Here is an 18,902-nt window from a genome sequence, read left to right on the forward strand (position 1 = left end):
CTCGAGATGCACCAAGAGTTGTGCTTCGTCAATAAACGCTTGTCCTCTCACAAGCAAACGGTGGTCGCTCTCGGGCGTGTTACTAGCGCACGTCGGAAGCGCGTGCGCACACACTGAGGAGGAGGGCAACGGTGTCAACAAAGCCCTCAGCCACGGCGAGCAACAGGAACGTCAACAATCCCGTAAGAAGGGCACGCGAAACGAGCCGGGGCTTTCGGTCGCCACCGCCACACTGTGCAAGCCAAAGGCAAAACGCTAACGCAGGCCTCCGCGATTCTCGAAAAAAAACGAAAAGCGGAGCACGGGCCCGCGGTCCACAGACCCGGGGCTCGTCGGAGGCCGACTGACGGCCCGGCTCGCTCGAAACCGCGTGGTCGTCACGCGTCGCCGCCGGTCGCCGCGAGGGCGGCGCTGCGAGCGGTTGTTGCAGCGCCGCGCTGCCTCCCAGGTAAGAGGCGAGGAAGCGCGCACTTGCGCGGCCAGCGGGAAATTCGGACTCCCGTTGCGTGGTTTGGCTCTTGCGAATCGATAGCGTCGCTCCCCGAAACATTTACTTCATTTTCCGCGGGCCGTGCCAGTTTGCTTGTTTATAGGCCGCGAGGTGGGACACGGTCGACCGGCGCTCGTTCTCTTCCTCGTAAACCGCGTGGATGTCACGCATCGCCGCCGGTCGCCGCGAGGGCGGCGCTGCGGGCGATAGCAGTGCGGCGCCCTTCGCAGGTGAGAAGAAGGGTTGGGCAAGCGCGCGGCTCAGACCCCATGCTGGCACTGCTTGTGAATCGACTCGGGAGTCTCCTCGCTTTCGGTGGCTTTGTTTTTAGATGCTAATTTTCCTTTTCTTTTTGCGAGTAGGAAAGGAGGCCAGGTGCTGACTCTTCGCGCGTGGCGTTCAATGGAATGCCCTCTCACTGTATAGGAAGGTGGGCCAAGGCCACATCTCTTGGAAACCGAGCGGGTCGCTGTGCTTCCGGCTGGGCGCGCTCGTTCGCGGCGATGGTGTGTAGATATACGTTGATGCGGCGCCTGTAGAAACTTATCGCTCAATGCATTTCGCGGTGGTTCAGCATGACTGTTTCTGCCATATGTATTTCGTGCCCTCTCGTGCTTATTCTCCTGTGTTAGTCGCACCCTCACTTGTGAGTGTAGCCTGCATCATGTACAGCGCGATGCGATTGATTCACGCACGGTGGCCGCTCGTCTTCTGTCTTTAATGTGCCACATACCTTTTCCTCTAAATCAGATTATTTCAGTAGAAAGGTATGAACCTATAGTGTGTACAAATGTAGAAAGCACAGTATCGTGCTCACCCAATTTCAGCGAAAATTCGCGCTTGGTATTAGCAAGCTACATATTTCTTTCTAAACAATTTTTTAATATGCCATTTATACGTGAATGCCTAATGGCTCAAAAAGCCTTAAGCAGAGTCATCTATAGGCACATGGCTCCATAACTACATAAACAAGAGGTCGCCGCGTTCAGTTGTACTGTTTCCTCTGACAAACTACACGAACCAAAGGCTCCGTTTACGTCTTTCTGAACCACAAAACGAGCGGCTTAACTTATCGTTGAAAAACCAAGGGACACCTTCTTGTTTTCATCGCGTCAGCTTCGCTGGCCTGTATTTACGTTGTCAATTTGTACGTGCATGAATAAGTTCCGAGTATTTCTTTAACATCCAACTTTACACTTCATTCACTCTATTTTTTATTATTATTTACACTTCTAGGTTTAGAAGATTCTCAGTTTCTGCCTTTCCCATGTAACGATAATGAGGGCTACATGACATACGCTGACTTGCCCAAGAAATACAAAGCAATCACAGGAAAATTGAGAGTTGGATTGATTAACCATTGCGGAGCGGTTGTTGCTCGAACGAAACTAAGTCCCGAAGTCTAAAACCTTAGCTGAAGTTGCGCATTGTTCGACCACTGTGTTGTCCACTATTTGCTTGTCACCGTTTTAAAGTCAAACTGTTAAGAGGAAACTTTAGTAAATGCATGCGGAAATAGAAAATTTTTTTTCGGCCAGCACTGCACCAACGTTTACGAGGTTTGTTGCATTTAGAAGTAATGTGGCGACGTTATTGTAGCGAATTGTTGATTTAGGTCATCAATTTTGTAATAAGAATTAAGAAACGAAGCAATCAATGTTAGAGCTCTGTAAGTCAGCAATGCAAAGTGATATCACAATTTTGTCGATTGCATTTAATGGTACACAGTAATGCATTAAACATTGCTCTCAAATACACCACTAAAATGTGAGTAGAAATGTTGCAAAGCCTTTCTAACCGATTTAACTAATTATTATAAGGTATAAATTGATTTATCATATCCGTCCACATTGAACGCCCTAGCAGATGCTGTTTGCAGAACTGTGATATCTGTTCTTGGTGGAGAGCTAAGAATTTGTAAAGTGCGTACTTCTATGCTTTTTTTTTCGAACTTACAAGTTTCTCAAAATTAGCGCTAAGCAATTCAGATCTTAAATTAATTTTGCGCTTGCAGCAGTCACTACAATTCACCTTTTGCTCTCAACTGCAAAGCTTCATTAAAATCAGCCCAGTAGTTGTCCCAAGAAAGCATTTCAGCGTTTTACATGTATTTGAATAGGCGGCATCGGAGTTGGGCCCGGGCTAAAGCTTCCTCGTGAGAGAGAGAGAGAAAGAGATGAAGAGAAAAGGCAGGGTGATTAACCACATATCAGTCTCTGGTTTGCTACCCTACACTTGGGATAGGAGATAGGGGTTAGGTGAGAGTTTCACAACAGTTTTCGGGCGGCAGTGAAGGGTGCCATGATGCAGTTCACACCAAATGTAAATGCAACGCAATATGTGTGTGGGAGCTGGGAATTTGCTTTGAAACGTAATAATAAATGTTTATGCGAATATAAAGGACACCAACCCTTATATATAGCCTTCGCTGATTACGAAAAAGCGTTTGATTCAGTCGAAACCTCAGCAGTCACGGAGGCATTACGGAATCAGGGTGTAGATGAGCCATATGTAGAAATACTGGAAGATATCTATAGCGGCTCCACAGCCACAGTAGTCCTCAATAGAGAAAGCAACAAAATCCCAATAAAGAAAGGCGTCAGACAGGGAGATACGATCTCTCCAATGCTATTCACAGCATGTTTACAGTAGGTATTCAGAGACCTGGAGTGCGAAGAATTCAGGATAAAAGTTGATGGAGAATACCTTAGCAACTTGAGATTCGCTGATGATATTGCCTTGCTTAGTAACTCAGGAGACTAATTGCAATGCATGCTCACTGACCTGGAGAGGCAAAGCAGAAGGGTGGGTCTGAAAATTAATCTGCAGAAAACTAAAGTAATGTTTAACAGCCTCGGAAGATAACAGCAGTTTACGATAGGTAGCGAGGCACTGGAAGTGACAAGGGAATACATCTACTTAGGGCAGGTAGTGACCATGGATCCGGATCGTGAAGCTGAAATAACCAGATGAATAAGAATGGGCTCGGGGGGGCGGGGGGGGGGGGGGGGGGGGGGCGTTTGGCAGGCATTCTAAAATCATGAACAGCAGGTTGCCACTATCCCTCAACAGAAAAGTGTATAACAGCTGTGTCTTACCAGTACTCACGTATGGGGCAGAAACCTGGAGGCTTACGAAAAGGGTTCTGCTGAAATTGAGGACGACGCAACGAGCTATGGAAAGAGGAATGATGGGTGTAACTTTAAGGGATAAGAAAAGAGCAGATTGGGTGAGGGAACAAACGCGAGTAAATGACATCTTAGTTGAAAACGAGAAAAAGAAATGGGGATGGGCCGGACATCTAATGAGGAGGGAAGATAACCGATGGTCATTAGGGTTACGGATTGGATTCCTAGGGAAGGGAAGCGTAGCAGGGGGCGGCAGAAAGTTAGGTGGGCGGATGAGATTAAGAAGTTTGCAGGGACGACATGGCCACAATTAGTCCATAACCGGGGTAGTTGGAGAAGTATGGGAGAGGCCTTTGCCCTGCAATGGGCGTAACCAGGCTGCTGCTGCTGCTGCTGCTGCTGCTGCTGCTGCTGCTGCTGCTGATGATGATGATGATGGTGGTGATGATGATGATGATGTCGATATCTCATTCGAATGGACAACTTATAATATTCCGTTATCTTTTTTTCTCGCGTCGCGTCATACCATATCCAAGTTGGAGGTCAGCTCGCAGTATATATTCAGCTGTATGTCATCTAGGTCAGATATACCTTGTCCGAATCGTAATGTTGCTCTGATGTGGTGAAAGCTGGCGCCGCAATACGGCAACGTAGCCTGTAGTGGGGCTGTCACTACAGATTTGCCCTATAACGTAATTATTAATGATTACAGAATGAAAATTGCCTTGCGCATTTCTTTCCGGAGTATAAAACTCCATTGCACAGTTTGTTGTCACTGTCGTTATGGTTGTCGTTGTTGTGGTTGTGGTTGTCGTCATCGTCATTGTTGTCGTTATCGTTGTTGTCATTGTCGTTTTGCTAGAAAACATACCTGTTGCTTCTCAGGTCACGTTTCACCGCCTCCACGTTGGAGAGAGAGAGAGAGAATAAACATTTTTATTAGGTGAAGCAGCTATAGGGAGAGGCGTCCTCAGTCCAGAATGCCTTGAGCTCGGGCCGCGTCCTGGGCCCTCGCAATCAGCCGTTGCTGATCCTCGAGGTCGGAGCTGGCCAAGGCTCTCTCCCAAAGCTCGTTAGTGGGGTAAGGGTTCGGATGATTTAATGGTGCCGCTCTGCAACCTCCTACTTTGTGCCTGAGGGACCCGGGCTCTGCGCAGAAGCGGCATTGCGGAGAGAATTTTGTAGGGTCTATGAGGTGATTCCTGGTTGGGTGGGGGAATGTATTGACCTGTAGAGCCCGGAGGAATCGCTCCTGCTCTCTAGGTAGTGACTTGTGTGGGGGTGCATATGTTCTGCGGGTTAGCTTGTAGTGTTGTGTGATGTCTTGGTAAGAGACTAGAGGGTGCATGCGCTCGGGTTCAGATTCATCGGCGTCGGCTCGGTGGGTCAGATCTCGAGCCACGTGGTTGGCGACCTCGTTGCCAGGAATGCCTTGATGAGCTGGCGCCCAGATGATCATGACTGATCTCGTTGGCGGCTTTTGATTGATGATCCGGAGTGTAGTGGCATGAATTCTGCCGCTAGCAAAGTTGCGGCAAGCCTGTTGGGAGTCGGTCACTATGACTTCAACCTCTGTTTGGGAGAGAGCGAGGGCTATGGCCGCTTCCTCGGCTTGGAGGAGATTGTTTCGTGTGAGCGAAATGCTGCTCCGATGTTCTGTGTTGACGACTACGGTGGCTGTTGTGGCTGCGCGTCTGGAGTAAGAAGCCGCGTCAGTGTAGGCTGTAGAGGTTAAAGTTCCGTATCGTTGGAGGCCAGCTAGAAATTAGTGCGGCAGCCGCGGTGAAAGCTGGTGGCGTGGTCCAGCAAATCAGACTGCGTGTGTGGGTCGGCGAGGACGTGCGGGTTGCATAGGTGAAGAATCACTAAGTTAGCCAGCAACAAGCCGATAGTCGGTGCTACGACAGGGTCTTAGAATTAAGCCGCTTATAAAGCTTCGCTGTCTTTTATGTATCAGTTGCTCAAACTGGCATACATCTGCGAAGATCTATTTCTTTTTTCAATCCGCACATGTGGTTTCAATACACTAATTAACACTCGCATCCTTAAGAGTGTGTCGTTCTTTTCTTTCTTTTTTTTTTTGTAATGGAGGCACCCTTTCCGCAAAAGTCTCAGTGTTACTATTTGACAGCTCGGTTTTAACGCCCGAAAGCTACAATTGAGCAATGATTGTGGCCTTACTGAAAGGACTCACATTGATTTCGACCAAATCGAGTTGCGTGCACAGATATGTCGGTACACGGGCGATCTCGCATCCACTTTCACCATGCAGCCGGTGCTGACTTATGCGCAGCACACAAGGGGTTGGAACCGCTTGGCAGCTGAAGGCAAAAGATGGGTGCGGCGTTGTGGTGGCAATAAGCAGGTCATTGCTCGCTGTGAAAAGCCATTCGATTGGCGAAAAAGCAGTTGCCGACACAGAGGAGTGGACACGCGGTTCGACTCTATCGCAAAAATAAGTTTTAATGAATTGGGCAGAAGCCATCGACGATGGCTGTCAATGTAAGTGAATAGAACATCTTTAAAAAGCCTTCAGCGTTGTCAGGGGAATGGTGCGCTCGAAGGCGCCTATTTGTTGCAATGGGTACCCTTTAGTTAGCGTTGGTTGTTTCATTGCAAAATACTGCAGAAACCAAGTCATTAACCAGCACATTCTGTGGCGATGGTTGGGTATAGCTATACATATAAGCTGACAAGCCTCACGTGTATAGTTTCAAACGGCGCAAGCGTCGACACCGAAGGCAACTGTCATCCTCCTCTCCATACCGTGACTGCCACGGGGGAGAGGATCATGGAACAAGAGAAAAACAGGCAGCGCTTTTTTTTTATTCGTGTAGGTGCCTTGCTCTCGCATACATATTGTTCCACGGCGTCCTTTCTGTCACTGGTTTGAGAAGGCAGCCTAAATGTCCTGTGAAATTTTGGAGCGCACATCACGAATCAGGACGTCGCCGACGGCAATATTTTAGCCAGAAACCACGAGCTCTTATTCATCAATAAGCCTGGACTTTACAATAAGTCCCTAAACGCAAATGATCTGTGGGCGGAGTTGAGCTGTCGCGGCCTTCTCTCAGAGGTGAAGTATGAGCGAGCTCGGGCTTCGCCTCTGCAGGCAAGAAACTGCGGGCTCTCCTTCTCGAGTGCTCTATCACAGTGCATAAACCTTCTGACGTCACAAAGCTCTGGCCCGAGAGCAGTTGTACCTCAAAATAGTTGCATTGCATTGCAGCACTATTGAACTGGGGTGCGCGCCAAAGCATTTTGTCTGCCAGTTTGAGAACGCATGTCCCGATAACGCTGTCCTGCTCAGAGTTAGTTTCAAGCGGTTATTGCTTGCGAATTATTCGGCAGTCATTCGTAAATTTCAGTATTTGTCTTACAGTAGTAATTTAATATTTGTTAGCCCAATGTTGGTAATTAGCCAATTATATGAATTTCTACTTATCGTGCATGTCCGCCTCTTCAAGCAATTCAGCTGAGAAAGTATAGTTCTGTTCAGACTGAAATAAAACACTGTATTTTTTCCTGCAGTCGTATTCTGTAGACTACGAAGGCGATTTCGTCTAAGGGATTATTGACATATACTTTCGAAGTTGTAGATGCTTTTTATCACGCATTTCGTGCGTGTTATCATCACACCTAGCCAGTGTGGAGGTTTGGAAACACCTAAATTTTAGTGTGATACTAAAGTTGGTCTCGAAATGTGGGGCTTGGCACCCTCGACATTACCGTGACGTCACGATGCAGCCAGCAAAATTTGCTGACGTCGTGCAGTAATAAGGCTGGATTTGATGGAGTAGTTGCTTATGAAAAAAATTAATGAATGTGATCCTGGGCCTTTCTTTTGGCTCCACTCGCGTGTGGAAGTAGCGGCGATCGTAAGAATGGTGGAGCCATTGTATCATGACGTCTTCACCTATCCACCTTCTGGGCGCCGGAACTGTGACTAGTTTTTACGCAAGGATACTTAGATCATTTATTTGAGGGCACTCTGATGCCTCCTAGTAATCTTTATAAAGTTTAGATGGCTTTCAGCTTCATTTTCTTAAAAAAATAAACACACACACACTCATACACATGTTGAAAATTTCATTTCAATGCCCTCTTAACTCTTCCACAAAACCTCCTGATTTTCAGACATCTTGAGGCAATTTCTTCTATCACGACACGGCACAGGTCGGAATATTTTCTTGTTTGACAACTAGTATTCCTCGGCCTGGCTGTTGCTTTTATTTTTCTGGTTATATAATATAAGTAATATTAAAATTAAATTATGGGGTTTTACGCGCCAAAACCGCTTTCTGATTATGAGCCGCGCCATAGTGGGGGAATCGGGAAATTTCGACCGCCCGGGGTTCGCACCTAAACCTGCACCTAAATCTAAGTGCACGGGTGTTTTCGCATTTCGCCCCCATCGAAATGTGGCCGCCATGGCCGGGAGTTGATCCCGCGACCTCGTGCTTAGCAGCCCAACATTAATTTTAGTAATTGCCAAAACCTTTCTCTGCATTTAGATTAATGAGAAATTTTTGTGAAGTAAGAACAACGAGTCACACGTGGGATCGAATTAATTTCTTGCACTAGAAAACTGGAAAATACGAGCTTGGGTGAGACATCGGCGAGACTATACTTGATCGAAAACAGAAGTGTAGAAGACAATAGTTGATCAAGCATGTGGTTTGTTCCTCGCTAGAAGCAGACAAGACCGTTATATATATGTTTTTTGCTGTACATCTGCGTCGACCTTATATGTAAGAAAAGGACGTTACCTAAACGGCCGTTATTGACATTGCTAGTACCTCGCTTCCATATGAATGTGTTTTACGCCACAATTTTCCAGAAGTACGCTTAGGGGGTAAATTTTTTACTTGGTACTCTTGGGCACTGGCCATGTATAGACAAAAACTACTGATTTTCGTGGTACGCAGTCGAGGACAAAATTTGAAATTTTCTCAGCTAATTACCCTTTAGCAATGTTGATGGGCTATCAGACAGTATGAGGTAATAGTCCCCACGGCAGAGTAAGACTCTGAAAAACGAATTTCGGAACTAGTCGGCGCACCTTATCACGTTAAGTGCAGCTCAGTTAACATCACGGCAAAGCAAGACTCTCTTCAGAATCAAAGAACCGTCTCCTTTTTCCCTCACTCTTCATCCAATCAAAACTTAACCCTGTGCCAACAAGAAAAAAAAAGGAACGCAACTCTCGCTTCAAACTCCGTGTACAACTTCGGCAGTGACGGTGCAAATGCGACCAAAATATTTTCCCGACCACGCGTTCCCCAGTTTCAATCCGAAGTTCAAACCGAGCCAGGCTCACTGCTTTTACGGAGCAGCGCAAACCCCCCGTGGTCCCCGAGTACTGACAAGAAGAATAAACAAAGAAAGGACGATACTAATTTAGAGTTCCACCAGGGCGGAATGGAAGATTGGAACTCCGGCGTTCCTTCCTTCGACAACGTTTCGCTCAGCCGCCGTCCTGCCCATTCTCCAGCGAAAACTCTCACCGTAATGCGTAACCTTTCTTTCTTTCTCTCTCTCTCTCATTCTATCTCGGCCCGTGTAGTGTGATTGCGATTACAGCCATCACACGATCACGCTCGAAGAGTCTGGTCTCTCTCAAGGTCGTTTCACCATTATCTCTTAAGCCTCCGGAGTTTTACCGCATCCTCCCCTAAGTCTCGGTTCATGGCGACTCCTGCGATCAATCACTCGAGACCGTCTCCCGCGTTCTTCTTGAATGCCCAAAGTAATCTGCGAAAGGAGGGACGTCAGGGAGAGACAACTAGGCAACCTGAGCGAGTACGCCCAAGTTTAACTAAATGCGGGTTTAAGAAAGCGAAACAGGAAAGTTTCAGCAGGCTGTGCACAGTTTACGCAATGCCAAGTCGGTTAACTTTGTTAAGTAGCTCCGAATCCGTGCATCAACTCATTTGGCATGCTACACGTGCACGACTGCCCTAGTATTTACGGAAAGAAAGCTGGAGCTTGGTCTTGCTTCAAGGCCACAGTTACCAGGCCGGTATGCTTCACCGCATTAGCCGGGACGTCGCATTCACTCGAGACCAGTTACGTCCGTCCTATCAGTATAGTGTGGAGAGCCGGAACTGTGAAGAGCACCAAGTGCCTGAGGCTCTGCAACTTGTGTTTTGTGACTGCCTGCAGCACGTGTCCCAGCGGAAGAAGCTGACTTCCACGATGACAGACTTTGGACGACAAACCTTCTGAGAATGTTCTAATTTGGCCTCAGTGTGTAACCTCGCAGCAGGAAATACAGCTACAAGGGCCATTTTGGTCTAATTGAAAAGCGCCAAACTAGACTCGAAGCACTATGGAAATCACTGTTACGTGGTTATCGTACGTACGCATATGCCTCCTTCCTGATCTCACTGTCAAATTTCTCAACCCTTTTTTGTCCCTTCTCCCTTCCTCGCTTTTTATAGCAGCAGGCCAGAGCGCACTAAGGCTCAGACCAACCTCTTTGTTTTTTTCTAATAAGTTCTCCTCCTTAATAACTGTTGCCGATTTTTGACTCTTTACGAAGGCGAATTTGTCCACCAAGGGGTTGGTGTCGGTTATTGGTAACATTAAATGTATGTTATATGGCACTATCTTCCACTAAGGCATGGTTCCAGTTTTTGGTAACGTGGAGAAACTTTAGGTCATGTGGGAAGATCATCCACCGAGATTGCGCTTAATGGTAACATGGAGAAACTTTAGGCAATATTGTTGTAAGCCTACAGTCTCATAGCGGCCAAACAAATTTCTTACTGTCCCGACAGGACTGGTCTTGTAGCGAAAACAAAACGTCAAGCTTACATCAGAAGCTGCTGCCACTGCGGCAGATTCGGCACGGCTGTGACAACAGAATGACAAGTGAAACGAAACTAATTTTCGTCAACTGCAGCCCGTCCCAAAATACTGCTAACATTTCTGTCATTACTAGAAAATATTTCCCTTGTGCTCTTTTTTTTTTCTGTGTGTGTTAATGTGGTATCAAACATTTCGCTGCTTATCTTACAGCATTTATTTCAAACAGCAAACGGAAATATCAACTGCTGTTATAAAGCAGCTAGAAGGCGAATGCTTATGACTGTTAGCCTGCGTGTAGCAAGTAATTTATATTTTCATCTGTTATCATGAATGAAAGGCAGTACGAGAAACATGTAAAAAAATAAGTAACGTAAACGTGTAAGGACAAATCACACAGTCCGCTAGGCTGGATATCCTGAAAGACCTCGTCTTCAAAGCGGGCCGGGAATACGTGTCCAAGAGATTTCGCTTTGCACTATTCGAGGCTGTGCACAGACAAGCTTTTTTTTCCTCTTCCCAAGTCTTAAAGACTACAATATTAAAGGCGGCTGCGCCTTCCCCGTGAGCATGCGTACAAACGCGCTTCTCCGCAAGTTCTACTTGCATCACGGCGAAGCAGAGCCCACGCACTAGCACAAATTATTGGGAAAGTGGCACCACCTGTGGATCATTATTGAACCGTCAGCTTGTCCTCCCGAGGGCTGAGTTATCTTTCTTTTGTACCCTTTTTTAAATAAATGCCACGCACATATTTGTTTGCCTTTAATTATGTTTCTGTAGCGCAGCCGACATGAAGACCGGTTCAGCAAGTCATTAATCATAACTTGAAAGCTCTAAGCTCGGTGAAGGAGACGAGCAGTTCAATATGACATACTGCACCGACTTACCTTCGTGTTCTAGAACTTTTCTCCTTTCCCAACACTCCAGCTCCACTCAGATTATTATTATTATTATTATTATTATTATTATTATTATTATTATTATTATTATTATTATTATTATTATTATTATTATTATTATTATTATTATTATTATTATTATTATTATTATTATTATTATAGTGATGATGGTAATGATGATGACTGGCATCCCCTTTAAAACGGGGCGGCGACAAATAGTCCCGTAACCTACTTGAGCTAATCAGGTATTATGTACCTGCATAGCTGTCTAGCATTTCGCTTTCTCGCTTTCACTTTTTTCTCTTTTTATTAAAACCCATATATCTACATTGATTGGTTACCGCCTGTAACGGCTCCGGTTCTATCAATCTCATCCCAATTTTTTTTTTCACTTATGCTCTAATTGTCTCTTACAAATCTCGACTGCTGACAAACTAATCCTTCCATCTTTTTTGTGTCCCAACGCTCCTGGGAGGTGGGCGTTGATTAGGGGTCTCGTTGGGTCAGTATATTGACATTGCATTATTATGCGCAAAGTCGTTTCCAGAATCTTTTTTTTTTCTTTTGCAGCACACACATGCCTTGTCTTCTGGAGCATGCTTACTTCGCTATGTTTTTGTCCTCAGGTATCCAGCTCGGGTGTCAAATATCAAGACACTCCTTTGTGCTATCATATGGATTTTCCCACCTAATTTCTTTCCTGCCATTTTTGTAAATCTTCATGGTCCTCTTTTTTTGACTCCATCTATTGCATCCAATATGCCGCTCTTGTTTCTTTCACCTTCTTATTTATGACTCCTGGTTAGCTACTTACACTTTCTATTACCCTGTACTTGGTCGCCATCTTTCTTGACCTCTTGCTCCATTCCGTGCCCACGCTTTTGAAGTAGAGATATTTGTGCACTTTAGCTGGCAATTTCATTTTATCCATGTTCCTTAGCCTTTTATTTCGAAACTAATCCTGCTCTACCCTTCTCTGACTTCAAAAGAAGCCCAGCCCATGTCCCCTTGCAAGGCTTCACTTGTGATTTACCGTTGGCCCCCAAAGTAAGTCATCCTACACATCTCTTGTTAATCTCGAGCCTCGACAATTTTTTTTATTTATAGCTCAGAATTGCATTTGCAAACATTAATGCCGGCACCACTACATTTTCCAAGTTCCTCACACCACATCGTATTTATTGCCGACCCAAAGTGCTCTGAGTTTCATTAGTGCTGGATTCCGTTTCCATTTCGTTTTTAGATTATATTGGTGAACGCTTCAGTAGGTCTTACTTTCGTTTATGTATTAAGTTGATGCTATGTTAAGTTGATGGCAGCGCCACCACACGACAAAAGCGGTCACTGCTCTACATAAACTAAGGTCTTCAAGATCTGCGCGCGACGGTTGCTGGCCCGCGCCAATCTCGAAGGCCATGCATAGATACTCCACAACTTTCCTTCAGAAAAATAACGTCTTCTGTTGGGAGGTGGTGCAGTGCGAAACTTCGTGGAGTGGACGAAAAGTTTCCAGTTGAGGACTGTTTGGGAATACGGGGGTCAGCACTGTGCCATTATGACTTGTTATGACCACAGAGGAAGAACTGGGAGGAATCGTAGCGTAGCCAGATACAATCGGTGAGAACACGTGATCATGTCGTGCTAAGTTTGTGTGCTTTCCGCCTCGGCCATTGTCGCGCTCAGCGCACGATTTACCAAATAGACAACAGGTGCGGAATCAACAGGTGCCTGCCGCAGTGGCGACTCGCAACGAAGACGACAGATGTATATTTTGACATAAACAACCGAAGTTAGATTATGGGGTTTTACGTGCCAAAACCACTTTCTGATTATCAGGCACGCCGCAGTGGAGGACTCCGGAAATTTCGACCACCTGGGGTTCTTTAACGCGCACCTAAATCTAAGTACACGGGTGTTTTCGCATTTCGCCCCCATCGAAATGCGGCCGCCGTGGCCGGGATTCGATCCCGCGACCTCGTGCTCAGCAGCCCAACACCATAAAACAACCGAAGTTGCACGGGCACATATGGAGACAGTGACCACATAGCAAAGCACCCGAACCTCGGCGAGTCGACTAAAACCTACCGGAAACCAAGCTCACAGGGCCGAGCCCATCGAGCACAGCATCACGTGTTCAGCCTACTGAACACGTGACGCTGAAAAGAAATGCGGCGGAACTCATCTCATGATGACTGTCGACTGTAATACGCTAATATTGAATCAACATAGTGACAGGACGTATTGCCCCCGTCGAAATGAGTTGAGTATGATGGACGTAATGCAGCGGGACTCCTCTTTCGCGCTTCTCTAAGAACTCGCAGCTCCATCTAGCGTCGCCGCCGCGAAGCCTGCCAGTGGCCTCCACAATGCGTGACGCGCCGGTGCGTGCAAACATTGAGAAGCCTGTAGAGCGGCAACCGGACTCCTCTCTCACGCTTCTTTCTGGAACTGCTGCGCTATCTAGTGGAACTGCTGAGAGAGAGAAGGGAAAACGGAAAGGCAGGGAGGTTAACCAGACTGAGTCCAGTTTGCTACCCTACATGTGGGGTGGGGATTGGGGAGTGAAAGAGACAGAGAGAGAGAGAGAGAGAACTTAGGTGTAGGATGTCTATAGTCGGGCACTCAAGTCTGTTGCCCTCAGGGAGCGAAAAAGCGCTCGAACTGCTTTCTGGGTTTTTGAACTGTGAGGCCAGGCTCCCAAGATCTTCGCTTCCGTAAATGGCCTGTCATCCAGTCTATTTAAGGCACGCTGGAGAGTCTCACGTTGATTATCGAAGTGAGAACAGTGGCACAGAAGGTGACTGATGGTCTCTTCACACTTGCACTTAGCGCACATTGGTGAATCCGCCATTCCAATACGATAGCTGTAGGAGTTGGTGAATGCTACTCCTACCCACAACCGACATAACAGTGTTGCGTCACTACGTGGAAGGTTCGCTGGTAATTTAAGTTTCATTGATGAGTCGAGGCTGTATAAACGACACTTGGAGTTCTGTGGTGTATGCCAGCAACCTAACGTGATGGCAGAGAAGTCCGCGCGTCGCCTCCGTGACGAAAGCATGGCGTGCCGGTGGCTGCGAACGCTGAGAATTGTTACCTCGCTTGCCGTACACTCAGTGACACATACTCCGTGACCCGAATTGGCGAGAGCTTCATTCAAGAGTGGCCCATACCCAGTGTATTCATGATGCAGCTCGCTAAAGCGTTGGCATGAAAGGAGTTCCCCGAAAACTGGCACATAGCCAGTGCATTTGTCGCGCAGCCTCCTAATGCGTCACCTTGCCGTCCTTGAGGAAGCCTCGTGATGAGTGTTCTGTTCCGCTAAGCATCAGATAAATTCACGGGATCTTGTCAGTGTAGAGGTGCACATTTCCAGTGGCACATAGTTACCTAAGTTTGCGTCAAAGATGTTGATTGAAGAGCGGCACACGCCTACTGGTGCATACCCAGTCACCCAAATTTGCATCAAACGTGTTCATTATATGCCAGCACAGTCCCGTGTGGCCCATGCCCAGTGCTCCAAGTCGGTGTAACAGTTTTTTTGAACAGCGGTGGCTACCCAGTGCCACACATACAGTGGCGCACGTCGGCCTGAGAGAGCTTTGTGAAAGAGAGGCACGTCTGTACACATTGGCACGTACTCAGCGACCCTGCTACCTCAGCACAGCAGGACCCATGGGCCAACCATTTAACCAATGACTATCCACTCACCCAGGTAGGTGGGAAACGGCTAGATACAAACGCAGGTACACAGATAGACACAGCTAGACAGGTCCCGCAATGTGCATCGAGTACCCAAACAACGCTAACATTTCAAAAGCGAAGTGGATGGCTTCACGGAGAGTTCGCTTGCTGATTAAGGCTCGCGGCATCACGTAATGCTCTCTCGTTTATTTATTTCCTCCGTGATTACGCTGCTATTAGGCACCTCTTTCTTTCGTGAAGAAGTGAAACTTCGTCCACTACTTGCTGTGCGATTCGCACACAGGTGCATTTGGGAGGTGGACGCCGTAGTCGCTCTGCTATCCCGGGAGTGTCCCGGTTGGCGATTCGTGCGGGGTTTCCTGCGTCATGCAGACTTTCAGAACGGTGGCGTCCCTGATTGTATATGCAAGGCCTCGGCAAGTAATGCTGCAGATGACGTTGCTCTTTGATAAAGAAATAAGAAAACGGTTGTTTTCTTTTGACGGTGCACTCCGGTAATGTCACGGTGACTGAGTGCAGAGCAGGCGGGTTCGTTCAACTCTTCACCTTGTTGACTCGTTCAAGCCTGCTGATTTCTTCTCTATTTTTTTTTTGGGGGGGGGGGGGTGTTCCTTTCTATCGTAGAATGTCAACTGCAAGGGAAGAAGCAAACAACTTTGCTTCCACCAAACGATTTCATGGTATCAGGTTTTTCCTCTGCATGGATTGAAAATTTTGCCGCGTCCTAATCCGAAAGCTTTTAGATCTTCCTTTGTCGGGTCTGCAAATATATTACAAGGGTTGTGCTTGCATTTGAGCAAGACATTAAGACGCTGCAGGTATCTAGAACAGAAATTCTTTATCTTTCAGACTACACCGAGACATCGTTTAACCTACTTAGTTAACTTGGTACTTGGTTTTAAGAGCTTGTGCCGTTTCTTGCAATGTTATATAATTAGTTGTTTCCATTACCGTTTTCTGAAAACAAACGGTCTTCACATAGCTCGTGACTAAATGTCCCCTGCTGCTTCTGCTCTCAATAAAATTTCAAAAAGTATGTGTGCCTGTGTGCGTGTTGAGGCATCGGAATGAATATGTTAATGAATTCACGAGAACTAGTACTTTTAACTTGTTAACGAAAGGTAGCCTTGAAGGCCAAAAGGTTACTTTGCTCTGAATAGTTGCAATACGGAGGCTTTAACTGCATTGGATAATTAAGTTTTCGGCCGACTTTGCTCGGGCATGGTGAAACACTTTACGAAATAGTCGACTTAAAAAACCGAGAAGGAAGCTCTCCTAGGGCCTCGGTAATATGCGCCGGTTTAGAATAATTGTGGACCATCTGGAGCGGCACTTTAATTTGCGCCTAACAGAGCTCGAATGGACGTTTTCGTCACCATGCTAGCACATAATTACAGTGGGCTGATGAAACTTTTTCTGATGAAAAAAAAAGATATTTTAGTCCGGACACAGTTAAGCTTGCCTATCGTTAAGCTGACAAAGTACTGCTGCAAAGTCTTGATAAAAAGTGCACCTGGTTGTTTTACATGGTTCGTAAAACGCATCGAACTAAAGTAGCCAAAACCATGGGAAATACGACTAAGGCCTAATGTGTGGAGACGTCTGGCAGAAAGAGAAAGTAACAATCAAACCACAATCTAAGCAAGGCGATGATGTCCGAGAAAAAAAAAATTTGTTAAATCGAGAACTTCACAAAATTGAAAACAACTCAAAACACTCGTGCGAATAGCATAATAAAAATTTGAACAGTGGAGTTCAAATTTTTTAATTTTTTGCCCGCATGCACAAACTTCAATTCAGTACTAAGGACGCACTGAGAAAACATGGGCTTCAACTCGGTTGCTACAAAATAGCTTGCCCCATCTGGTAGAACTGACGTTGACGTTGTAAATAGGAGCGCTTGAAAAACTGGCGCTGAAGTAAAAGGTAAGCGGTTCTCCTTGAACGAGCAAGGTACTGCGTTGGCTGTGGCAATACTGGAATCGATTTCGGAGGCGTTTCGAAAGCAACGGTTATCCTGTGATCTGTTTCTTGGCGTCATTTTTTCTAGACACTTAAGTAAATCGAGCGATAACTTTCGTTCACTTGATTGCTCCGAGATTTTCAACGAGTGGAAGCTCATATTTGTCGAGGAACTGAGAACAATTTCTGTAAATTGAAAATTTTAGAAAAAAGTAATTCGATTTCTTTGAGGTAAATTTGAATTCACCTACATTGTTGTATCTGCTGAAGAAGCTGAAAGGGCAAAAATAAGTATCAGTTCTCCTTCTTTTCTTTTCTGGTAGCAAAGCAAATCTAATGTAACTGGATGTAACTTAATAGAAATGCAGGCTGCCGCGAGCTCGCCAACGTGCTAAAATTCCCTCGAACTAAGAATAAGGCTTAATGCATAGGCACGTCGAAACCTCAAAAGTTCCGTTTTGCGTGTTATGTCCATTCTGCCATGTTCAAATAATTCATATACGTGTCCTCAGTTCCTAGAATCCCGCACCTGGCCCTGGTTTTTTTTTTTTTCATAGAGATTGATTGACAGTGTTTCCATTTTAGTAACTTTATCATGAAATTTAGAGTCTATCTTGTCTGTTTAGTGACAATCTCTTTTTCAATTTAGCATGCGGCGACATCTTTTTATCGACCCGACAGAAAAAATGGCGACACATAAGCGACTTCAAAGTTAGGAAAGTTTCTTTGGAAATAGTCTTCTACAACACAATTTGTTATTAAAAAGCTACATGTTAGCGGCCGAAATTGACTTTATAACGCGAAGCCTCTTTGTCCATGGTGAAGCAATGGTAACTTTCACAGGATTTAGGAATGCGCTCACAAAATTCTTCATTTCTTTACTGAAGCAATTTCAATGCGTCTTAGCATTTCTGGTTCTGGGACTTTCACTAAATGCGCTCAATTTGTGGACATTTGCAAATTTTATGATGAGAGTTAAGACGCAACAGGTGAAGAATAAGATACGCTGTAGAAAGGCGTGCACATATATAAGAGCGACTAGGCTCGTTCACGCGAGTCTGGTCAAACTCCTTCCTTATCGCATGGCATGGGTCTCGGACTACTCAGTAGTGTAATTAGTCTTCAGGTAAACCAAGGGGCGGAAGCGTAGCGTTTGAGTGGCATAAAGGTCGCGTAATTTTCATCTGTCATCGCCGTGTTGACATGCGACCTTGTGCGTCTTGAAGAATTTTGCTATCCTATCACTAGAACACTTTCAGAGATAATGTGGACCTAGTGGCTTTGGGCGCTAGGAAGATCAAATTGCTTGTGTTCTGTTTAGTCGTGCTCCTTTTGGAACCTCACAATGAGAGGGCAAACGCCGAATTCCAGCTGTCATTGGTCGTTGTTATGTAAGAATAATAGTAATGTGACAGACTGCTGGTAAACTCAATGTTCATTCATCTCTCACGCGGACTCTAGACGAGCGTGAGACGCTTTGGTAAATGATTTACGACATGCAAGCTTATATAATGGTGTTCCAAAAAGCCTGCGTTATAAAAAATTTGCTCGTAAGCATCAGTGACAGTTTTAGCAACATTGCAGCATGCTTTTCTGGTAATTTAGACTTTTGCATCTCACTTCAGTGACACGCTTCTAAAAATTGTGATTGATTGATCGATTGATCGATTAATTAAATAATAATAAATAAATAAATAACTAATCAATTAATTAATTAATTAACTTCCTTATTGATTTCCTGATTGATTGATTGATTGATTGATTGATTGATTGATTGATTGATTGATTGATTGATTGATTGATTGATTGATTGATTGATTGATTGATTGATTGATTGATTGATTGATTGATTGATTGATTGATTGATTGATTGATTGATTGATTGATAGTCTCAACGGGACAAAG

At 45.5% G+C, this 18,902-nt stretch overlaps 1 protein-coding gene across 6 annotated transcripts in view; it reads right to left on the reverse strand.

Moving 5' to 3' along the window:
• LOC139050528 (achaete-scute homolog 1a-like) overlaps positions 1 to 18,902 on the reverse strand; it is a 497,333-nt gene that overhangs the window by 326,771 nt on the left and 151,660 nt on the right. The window lies entirely within an intron of this gene.

Source organism: Dermacentor albipictus, chromosome 10 (genome assembly GCF_038994185.2).
Source record: "Dermacentor albipictus isolate Rhodes 1998 colony chromosome 10, USDA_Dalb.pri_finalv2, whole genome shotgun sequence".
Lineage (NCBI taxonomy): Eukaryota > Metazoa > Arthropoda > Arachnida > Ixodida > Ixodidae > Dermacentor > Dermacentor albipictus.